At 40.9% G+C, this 10,740-nt stretch overlaps 1 pseudogene; it reads right to left on the minus strand.

Annotated features, from left to right (window-relative positions):
- Window positions 1-1,034: 1,034 nt before the first annotated feature.
- Window positions 1,035-1,707, minus strand: LOC101394055 (ubiquitin-conjugating enzyme E2 E3 pseudogene; annotated as a pseudogene).
- Between the last annotated feature and the right edge of the window lie 9,033 nt (window positions 1,708-10,740).

Consider the following 10,740-nt stretch of genomic DNA (forward strand, 5'->3'; position numbering starts at 1 on the left):
GTTTATGGAATCCTTACCTGAGCACTGGTGAACTGCAATAAACATGTATTGAGAAACTTTCCCAAACCTCACTATTAAAAGATTTTTCTAATTCTAAAAATAGACTTCCTGTATTTGGATAAGGGCTGACCAAAGTGGAAAGTGCTGATTTATGCCAGGACCAGGAATAGCCTTGGGATTTGGTAATTTGTGGCATAAAATGTGGAAAAGGTACCATGTACCTCTGAAAATGGGAAAAGGTACCAGGTACCTCTAAAAATGGGAAGAAGGAGGCTGAAAACTAGAGTGTTGGCCGAAATTCTATACAGGAAAGAGTCTCGTAGCCCCTTCCCAACCATCTAGGCCTCTCAATAGAATGCTGGGAGATGAGGAAGACCTGATTTGTAGTGTTTGCCAATTTTTGTGGTGTAAATACTCCTGACCATGGCCATTTTTATTTTTATTTTTTTTATGCCTTCAGGAGCATGTTTATTGTGTTTAAGATGATACATCAGGTGCTCTCTGAGCTACAAAGGGTAAAAGGAAATCCTCTCATTACAAACTGACAAAGGTAAAAGGTAAAACATTTTTCACAACAGCATGAACCACATACTCAGAAATAGATCTGGGTTTAATACAAATGACATAATTCCTAGTCATCTACGGCTACTTTTATAACTTCATACAGATAATGAATTAGGCTAAAATGCACTATAATATTTGGTAGACTTCAGGACCAGTATCCTTAGTACATCACAAAATACATTTTGATATCCCAAAGAAGCAAGACTTGCAAGTAGGCGTTTTAAACATAACTAATATACAGCTACAAACTTCTACTCTTGATAACATTTACCTTTTTGGGGACTCTCCCAGTCTCCAAAGGATAAAAGCAGAGAGTAGAATCAGTATAACATATACACAGAAGTCCGTATTGTCAAGGCTATAAAGATTTGCAGCACAGTGAGAAGATGCCTTCAGCTGCTTCACACTGCATGCAAATTATGTGAATTATGTTGCATACGTATCTCTTGGTCCACTGTCTGGCTATCCTGTCATGTTCTGCTCTGTTGGTCAAATACTGAGTGGCTATGCTTCCAACCAGAGGATCCGCAGGATTGCAGTCTGTCAAAAGAGAACAAATCGACAGCAAAACCTTTGAAATAGTCAAAGCAGGACTCCAGTTGTCTTTAAGGATGTCCAGACAGATGACTCCCTGACTGTTGATGTTGCAGTGATAGATCCTGGTGCGGAAAGTAACCTTTGGTGGCTTAAATGGATAATCGGATGAAAATGTGATATCCAGAAAAAACACACCACCTTCATATACAGAACCTGGTGGACCAAGTATAGTTGATCTCCATTCATCAATGTTATCTCCTTTAGGCCCAGCACTGCAGTTAGGAGGAGGATCAAGAGTTATTTCAGCTAGCTCCTTCTGAATTCTTTTAACACTAGTGGATAACTTAGCAGTGGTTTTGCTAGAGAGTTTGGTGTTTTTCTTCTGCTGGGTGGCAGAAGGTTTTCTTTCTTCTTGTCCTTCAGGCTCTGGAGCGGCTGGGTCTCGCTGGTCCGCATCTGAACTACCATGGCTCGTGCTGGGGCTCTCATCATCGGACCTCTGCCTATCACTGGACATCTTGGTGAAGTTATTTCTTGAAAAACTCGGCCGCCCGCCCGGCCCGCTCGCGCGCCGCTACGCTGTGGGGGAGGGAGAGAGAAAACACCCCTTCCTTAAGGAAATGGAGGCAGCTGGCGGGGGGGGAGGGGGGGAGAAGCCCAGGAGGCTCTGGCCGGGGAGTGTGGAACATTGCAAGTCGGAGGGGGTTGTGCAGTGCCGGGCTCCGGCCGGAGGGTGGCGCCGCCCAGCGCCTTCGGAAAAAAGCGGTGGTGGGGGTGGGGGGGGGTGGGAGCTCGGCGGGGCGAGGGCGCGAGCTCCCGGCGAGGCCGAGGGTCCGCGGGAGACCCCCGCGCGCTGTGGCCTCCCGCCGCCGCCGCCGCCGCCCGGCTCGGCCTGACCATGGCCATTTTTAAATTACCTGCATGATGTCACTGAATGCAGAATTGGGAAAAGATGCTCACAATCAGTTCTTTCACCTGTACTTCATCTCAGTCCTTACTAGTGAGATACCACATGCCAGGGGTTATCACCAGCAGTGGGCTCTCATTTCCATCTGGCCTGTAAATGATCTGGTTCAAGAGTACCATCCTAGAGGCTTGCTTTCTAGGCCCACTCCTGGTGTAAAGGTCTTGGCTTGAATTCTCCCTGAAAGCAAGAGCTTGAGACAGGGACTTGTGTTTATTTGGGTGGTAACTTGTAGTTTATTTGGGTGGTAACACCAGAGTGCAGGGGTGATGGACTGGACAGAATGAGGAAAACAGGAAAGGATAATGTAGGATAAACTTGCATTATTAAAGTCACCGCTGAGCCCACCTGGGGCTTGATGTCAACCAGAACCTTCTGAGGATTGCGTGGAATGTCCCTTAACATTCTCTATCTAGGGGTCAACTGGAAGGAGCAATTGTCTGCCAGTTCCTCACCCTCACTGGTTGTGGGTTAATCCTGGGCTCTGTGGATATGTACATACTGAGTGGGCTCCCTCAGTCATCTGTGGCATTGGAGAAGACCTGGGGCAGACAGTGAAAGAGATGTGAGGTGTGATACTGACAATATGAGGGTGTTTTAACCTGCCAGGAACTATCTTCCATAGGTGTGATTGGGATCAGAGACTGAGCAGGTGTGGGCAGGGCACCGGAAGCATCTGATACAAATGATACTTAGTTTATAATGTTTTAAAAGGTGGACTAAAAAGCATTTGTTCACAATGAAGCTACTATTTAGGATCATGGGTCTTATGGGATTAAATTGATTATCAGAGAACTGACAGAATTTTGAGGGCAAATGTAGTTGATTTCTTCTCTTCTCTTTCTTCTTTCTCAAGTAAAACTCTGGATTATGCAGCAATTCTGTGTCACAAGAAACCCATAGGAAGGATTTTAATCAAGTTCATAAATGTTGAAAATACATGAGCAAATATGTTCATTCACTTAATGAATATTTAATATTAGAAATGTGAAAATATAAACTTAATTTATGAAACCATGAAGTCATTTAAAAGGTCTTTATAGGTGTTTTATAGGGATAAGAGATGATATAAAACAACTTTGATGAGATTTAGGTATTAATTATTTCTTTTTGGTTTCTTTTAGATAACCTTTCTAGAAGTTTTAGTGCTTCTACTTCTTAATTGTAGGTCTTTGCTGTGATTTATTTCTATTTAGTAAAGGAATAAAGACAAAATATCAATATAGTCTCAAAGGTACATCTCTATTAAACTTCTTTCTCCTTGACAGTTTCTTTTAGGATATCATCCTAATGTTATTTCCCCTCTTGGAGGTTGGTAGCTGTGAATTGTGTATTTGATTGTCTTTAGGTATCTGTAAAAATTTAAGGAGAGCAAGGAGGATAGCAGAAACTACATGACATTTACCTCACTTTCTTTAGAAAAAGAGGAAAAAAACTAGAGCTGGCTCAATCTTACTGGAAAAGAATTCTCTCATAACCCCTTTTATGTATTTGATGACATGAATTCTAATAATAAAACATTAAGCTCTTATGTTTGTATTATTGAAAGGAGTAGCACACCCAAACAAGGATCATTCATATCCAGGTGCCATATAGTAAAGCTGACTAGCTGCAATCAATTAAGATACCTACTCTTAAGAATATATGAAAATATATGTCCTTACAACTCAGGACATGATAAGCATTTGCATAGATTACTTGAGAAGAATTAAACCTCCATTATGTAAAGAATGCATATTCCCAACTTTTTCCCTTGTGTAGATACTAACGTTTGCAATCTACAGCCTCATTCAGATCCAGTTCCCAAGCAAATTCATATTGTAGATGGAATCTGGAATTTTAGTCCTGTATCTCGTGTGCCCAGGTGAAGCCTGGGTACTTTTGTGTCCCTTGAATCACAGCCTTCCTTCTAACTCTCCACCATGTTTGTTCAATCTAGGTGACTGGGTTTCTGCCCAGTGCACTTGGCAGGGGCTCTAACTCCCTGCCTAATGCTTACCAGTTTCCAGATGAACCACCTGAAATAGGGCATCACCACCTCCTAAAATAGAGTGACACTGCCGGGAGGAGACTCCTGCTGCAGTGTCCCACTCACTAGATTGTTGGTTCTTGGACATTGTAACTGGTCCTAATTAAGTACAAGTTTGCTATATCCTTCTAACCCCCAAGCCATGGGCTACTATCCAAGTCTCTTTGGGGTTTAGCCCTATCATTTGGTCAGTTCCTTTAGCCTTATTCTTGCTTGGCTCCTTTTTGTTGCTTGGTCCTGTCTCTTTCTGGCACTTGCTCAATATGAACTATAGATCATTTACCAAGCAGTTAATATGATTAAAAATAGCTACCATTTATTGAAGACTTAAGGATATATTCCTCAAATGTCTGAGTCTCAACACCTCTTTTGTGGAATAAGGTCACATATTCTTTTAAATATCTAGATTCCAATAGCTCAAATCCCCATTGTCTTAGTGCCAGCAATCAGCCACTTCAAGTGTTTCTTGGCTGTTTCTGAGTCATCCCCAGAGCTCTCTCAGTTATGTTTAGGAAGAGGTCCATCATGGTTTTCTGTTTTGGACGCCTTGTCATGCTGCTTTTGCTCCTGTTCACCAGGTGGATATTACATCCGAATCAGGAGACAGGCCCTTCCCTTAATTTTCCACACCACGGCATTTTCACTAGAGTTTACAGAAAGAGGCAGGATAAAGAAAGACAACACAGATAATAATTATAATAGTAACTGTGGCTAACCCTGATCCAAGTTCTGAGCCATTTTCAAGGCATCGTTAAAAATGTTCCTCTATGGGGCCAGCCTGGTGGTGTAGTGGTTAAGTTTGCGCGCTCCACCTTGGCGGCCCGGGGTTCGTGGGTTTGGATGCTGGGCACGGACCTATGCACTGCTCATCAAGCCGTACTGTGGTGGCATCCCACATACAAAATAGAGGAAGATGGACACAGATGTTAGCTCAGGGCCAATCTTCCTCAGCAAAAAAACAAAAAAACCCCCAAAAACCCCACAAAACTGTTCCTCTAACTTGAGTCTATCTATTACTATTATGAATATGCAAGCTTGTCTCTCCACTGTGAGATACTCTTTGGCTGTCTCTTCTATCTGGAGTCTAGGCTCCCATACCCTGGGACTTCAGAGAGAAAAGGGACTTTCCCTCCTTTTCAGTTAAAAACCTGGTTTTCCAGTTCTCATTTCTGTCCTAGAATCAACTTCTTCCCCAGAATAAATAACACTGGGAATATCCATTCTTTTCAGGAGAAACCTCACTCTCTCACACATAGGATATGATCTGGTCTCGTATGTCACTCCCTCCTCTCCTCCGGGCAATTACCTTAGCTGTCTTTATTACAGTTCCTAGGAATCTTAACTATTCTCTTAAAACCCTGTTTGAGACTTTAGTAATCCATTCCAGGTTGTGTTATGCCAATCCAGTTAGGACTCTTTGTAGAATTTTCCTTCCTCCCTCCATTCCTCCCTCCCTCCCTCCCTCCCTTCCTTTCTCCCTTTCTTCCGTCTGTCTGTCTGTCTATCTATCTATCTATCTACTATGTATCTTCTTCATTTCAGCCTTGGAGCTCTTGTGAACATGCAATGTTTTATAGCAGTGGTTCTCAAGTCTCCCCTCTCCCTTCTTGACCTAGGGGCAAGCAGTTTTGGTTGTCACGGTAGTTGTGGGGTACATTTGGTATTTAATTGGCTTGGGCCAAAGAAACTTAGAGGTTTGGAGTGTGTGGAACTCTCATCTAAAATGAATTGTCCCACATTCCATGCAACTTTCAAACGTGCCACGGGACGTTCATGTAGGTCCTGCTTATAATTTTCTACGCCTAGAACCTAACTCTGGTTTTACTTTTAAACACAAAGTATTTTTTGCACAGTTTTAACATATGCTGAATTTTCCAGGAATACAGGATTGTTCTTGTTTTGTTCTGTATTGTATCAAGAGTTGTTCACCATTTCAGAAAAATCGCATCACTATTTCAATGCTGCTTGTGGTATCTGAATTGCCAATACAACACATCCTTATCAACCTACATTTGTAGCTGTCGCATTGATCATAGTGATTCTGTGCCTAAGGGAAAAAAGTGACTCTTGTATTATGTGTTCCAGTATAAGTGTGCCTGAATGTTTGTGTAATGAAATGCAAATATTTAATTTATGTAAATACGTATAATTTTATATGTGACATTTATTTATAAAATATATTTTTAAAGACTCAGTATAGTTAATAACTATGAATTTCATTTCAGGGTGTTAAAAAAGCACATTTGAAAATGTTTATTTTATAAAGGGGTATAAGTTCTGATGGGTTTGAGGACCATGAATATTTATAGAGGGAAAAGAAATGGTTCTCTTTAAGAAGCATTAAGAATCTGCGGAGACATACCTCACTGAATTTCTCTGTGTGAAATGATGGCAGTCATTTCCTTCATCACATTTTAGGTGAGACTTGCTATACATTTGCACAACTAGAAAATCTATATTTGTTTTCTCAGAACAAAGAGGCAATTTGTTTAAAAGGTAAATTTAACCTGATACTCTTAGGAGGCCAAAAATGATTCTACCTTTTAAATGATGTCAATACTACCATACCCCTTATTGAATGCCTCTAGTCTAAGATGCTACATTACTTGTTTACATCATTTAATACTAGCTTTTGAGGTTAGAATCACAAAGACAAGACAATTTCTTTAATATTTTAAATGCTGTATCAAGTAAAAATTAAGTACGTTAATTCTTTAGAAGTCATATAATACATCTCTTGTTTAAATAATCTGAAATAAAGAGACAGGTTCAATGATAGTAAATGTCGATTTCATTCTAGGTGTTTTGTATCTCTGAAAATAATTGTGATTTCAAAGTTGCAGCAGCAGGTTGTTTTTAGAACCATCAATACAAGATGCTTTGGTTTATTAATATATTCAAGGGACTGATAGGGTGGTTAATTAATGAAAGAAATGTCACCCAGAAGGTCTTTGCTGGGAATTTTCATTAACAAGTTGAAAAAGAAGTAACAAAGTAATCAATGAGCTAAAGCAGACAGGATTGACGGTAATTACTGTGCTTGTTAAGGTTATTGACTAACAGCAAGAAGGATTGTCAAAGTTGAGGCATGGCACTCTGAGAAAATTAAATGAGAAAAATTAATGAGAAAAACATTCATTTTGGCTCTTATGTTATCACTAAGGCAATAAAGTTAATGTGTCAATTTCAGTAGTTCTGAAATAGTTAAATGTAGATTTTTAATTTTAGCACTAAATGCACCCTGACTAGCATTTAAATCCTGTATTTGAGTTTACACAAAGTGAAATAGAAGGAGAGGGAGAAATGAGGTGATGAATATGATATATGAAGTCAACAAAAGAGATGTAACTGTAGTTTGTACCAGGGTCGTAGCTGTAAAGATGCAATGGATTCGAAGGACATTTGAAAAATAAAACTAATAGAACACTATTGTCTTATGATGCTGACGTCTTCCATTTCTGCATCAGGGCAAATATAGCTCCCTCCGGGAAAACTTCCTAGATTACTCCCTCCTCCTAGAGCTCTCTCTCCCTCCTTTGAAATCCCATAGCTATTGATGCTTTCTTCACCTTGTATTATAGTTAATGTGTATATGCCATGCTGGTATGGACACTGCTGCTGCCCCTAGCTTTCATTCCAATGGTGAAGACAGAATAAGTAAACAAATAAATAAATATGCAAGGTTGTGATAAGTGACTGGCGGCAGTGAGATAAGGTAATCAGGTAATACCTCTATGAGAAGGTGAAGGATTATAACAAGGATGAGAATGAGCCAGACGTGTAAATAGCTGGGAGAAAATGATTTCAGGCAGAGGAACAACGACCCTAAGGGAATAAGCTTGGGTATTTAATGAAGAGAAAGTATAATCGAAGTCAGTGAACTAGGGGGAAGAGCGCTGTGAGTCAAGGTGGGAGAGGTTGACAGGAGCCAAACCATGCAGGGCCTTGTAGATTTGGTAAAGAATTTGGATTTTCTGCTATGAGTAATAAGAAGCCATTGGGTGATTTTAAAACAGGGGAATAACATGAGCTAAGCTGTGTTCTGAAAGATCACTTAAATGCTGTGTAGAAAATGGATTGCACATGCCTCAGAATAGTTGGGGTGGGGAGACAGTGACAAGTGGATGTATTACAGATAACTCGGGAAGTAGAATTAATGGAAATTCTTGATAACTGTGAGGGAAAAGAATGAATGGAGGATGACTCCTGATTTTGGCTTAAGCAATTAGGCATTGGTACCAATCTCTAGAATATGAATGACAGAGAGAAATAGGTTTTAGAGGTAAAATCAAGAGGTCTTTTTTGGGATATATTAAATTTGAAATGCGTATTAGCTATCCAAATGGAGAAGGCAGTTGGATGTATGCCTCTGGGGCTCACGAGAGAGGTCTGGGTTGGGGATACAGATTTGGGAATTGTTAGCATATGGGTGTGTGACTGGTTTATTGAGTGAACTAGTTTGCTTTCTCCAGTCCCTGCATTTCACTTTACTCTGTTGCATCTCTCTTTCTTATTCCTTAATGACACATTGGGTAGGCTCCATAATTTTCCTGCCGTTTTCAGTTTTTTAGAGGCCTGCTTGGTCCAGTTTAAAACTTCCTTCTCATCGCAATTTAAATCTCATCTCTTCCTCTTCCTCCAGCGCTGACCAGATGTCCTTTCCAGGGACTTGGACATGGGAAAGGGCAAGATCAACTTTTTCACCACTTCTTCTGCTCTGATGTCTTTGAGAGGAGAGAAATAGTTGGCCTCGTTCCCCTAATTTTTCAAGACCTCTAATTTTTTTCTGGTATTGGGGCTAGAAGAGGAAATAGGAGAGGAAGAGCATGCAGCTCTTTTCCTAACTGCTTCTTAGTAAGCTCTGAGTGAGGTGTCTGTCCTCAAATACTGGAAATTCCTTAGCATGCAGTGTACACAGATAGCTTCTTTTTCTTTCATTTTGAGGCTTAGTTGCCAGTTCTGAGCAACAGGAAAAGTCCCACTCAACATCCTATTACAGATCTCATTTAAAGCCATAGGATTGGATGAGATATCCCCTGAGGGGACAGTATGGATTTGGCCACATAAAAGTTGTTGGTAGACTTAAAAATGGCCCTTTTGGCCGTGAGGGAGACAGAAGTCCCATGGAGTGGATTGTGGAGTGAATGAGAGGTGAAAACGTAGAGATGGTAAGCAACATATTTGGGAAGTATTGTGGTGAAGGCAGCAGAGAACTGGGAGAGCAACTGGAGGGACCTGTAGGGTGAAGCTAATGTTTTTGTTTGATACTTCTAAGTTAAAGGTCCTGTGGCATATTTTTGTGCTGATCACTAGAGAAAGGGTGCTAATGCAGTTTAGAGCAGAAGAGGAGAGATTAGCCTTTGGTAGGAGCAGGGTTCTTCTTGCACTGTAACAGGAGGGAAGGCAGAGGAGATGGGGCTCTGTGCTGGTGGTTTTGTGGATTTGGGATGAGAAGACAGGGGACATCTCCCCAGATGGCTTCTGCTTTTCTCATTGAAGCAGGAGAGTTGATTAGTAGCTAATAAGAGGGTGGATGAGAAAGGAGAGTGGGAAACATCTTTTTGCTACAATACATAAGACCTTTGAAACAGGAGCAGATTCATTTAGATTCTCCTAAAACATCCAACAAAGTGCCAGAACTATTTACCATATATTTTTGGAATAAAATAATTTTAATTATCACAAACAGAAATTATCCTTAGCTTTAAATCTCATCTTAAAAAGGTGTTAAAGCTGTTCAGAAAATTGCATATTTTTGGGCCGGCCCCGTGGCTTAGCGGTTAAGTGCGCGCGCTTCGCTACTGGCGGCACGGGTTCAATCCCGGGCGCGCACCGACGCACCGCTTCTCCGGCCATGCTGAGGCCGCATCCCACATACAGCAACTAGAAGGATGTGCAGCTATGACATACAACTATCTACTGGGGCTTTGGGGGAAAAAATAAATAAATAAAATTATAAAAAAAAAAAAAAGAAAATTGCATATTTTTTTAGTCCCAACCTGAAATTGCCAATATTTTGAGGTATCATGTATAGAATAAAGTAGACTCACGACTGATGCAGAAGCTATGTTCATTCTTTAAGGTATTTTAATGAAAAGAAGAAACTGTATTCCATTCTGATTAAAGAACTGATTGCACCCTGGAGGGCTTATTTTCCAAGAAGGGCTGTTGGTAGGGGTTGAATTATTTTCTTTTTGGAAGCCGCCCTTCTGTGCCTCTGATCTTCTAGCTGGCTCCTAACATAGGGCTCCGCATCAAGGGGTTTCTCAGTACATGTGGTTGAATGACTTTGTCTGGGGCCAGCCCTGATACCTACAGCCAAAGACACACTTTTGATTACTTTGGGGGGATCGCTGCAATGGCCCTAATTTATTCTCTCTCTTCTCTTTTTTTTCCAGCTCTTCTACCCCTAACTTTTGTGTGCTTGCAAAATGAATGTGAGCCAAAACTTAAAGTTTGAAAAGTATAAAGAAAGGAAACAAGTAAATAGGGAAGGACAATAAATACTGAACAAGACTGGGCAAGGTGACAAGAAGGAATTACTGTGAAAATCTGGAAGGGGGCCAGGGTGCAAAATGCAGCGGCTGTGTAGTTTACAGGAACTATTTAGTGTTCAGCATGCTTCAGTGATCACCCAGAGAAAGCT

The sequence above is a fragment of the Ceratotherium simum genome, chromosome 6 (assembly GCF_057802395.1).
Source record: "Ceratotherium simum simum isolate JZ-2026a chromosome 6, ASM5780239v1, whole genome shotgun sequence".
Lineage (NCBI taxonomy): Eukaryota > Metazoa > Chordata > Mammalia > Perissodactyla > Rhinocerotidae > Ceratotherium > Ceratotherium simum.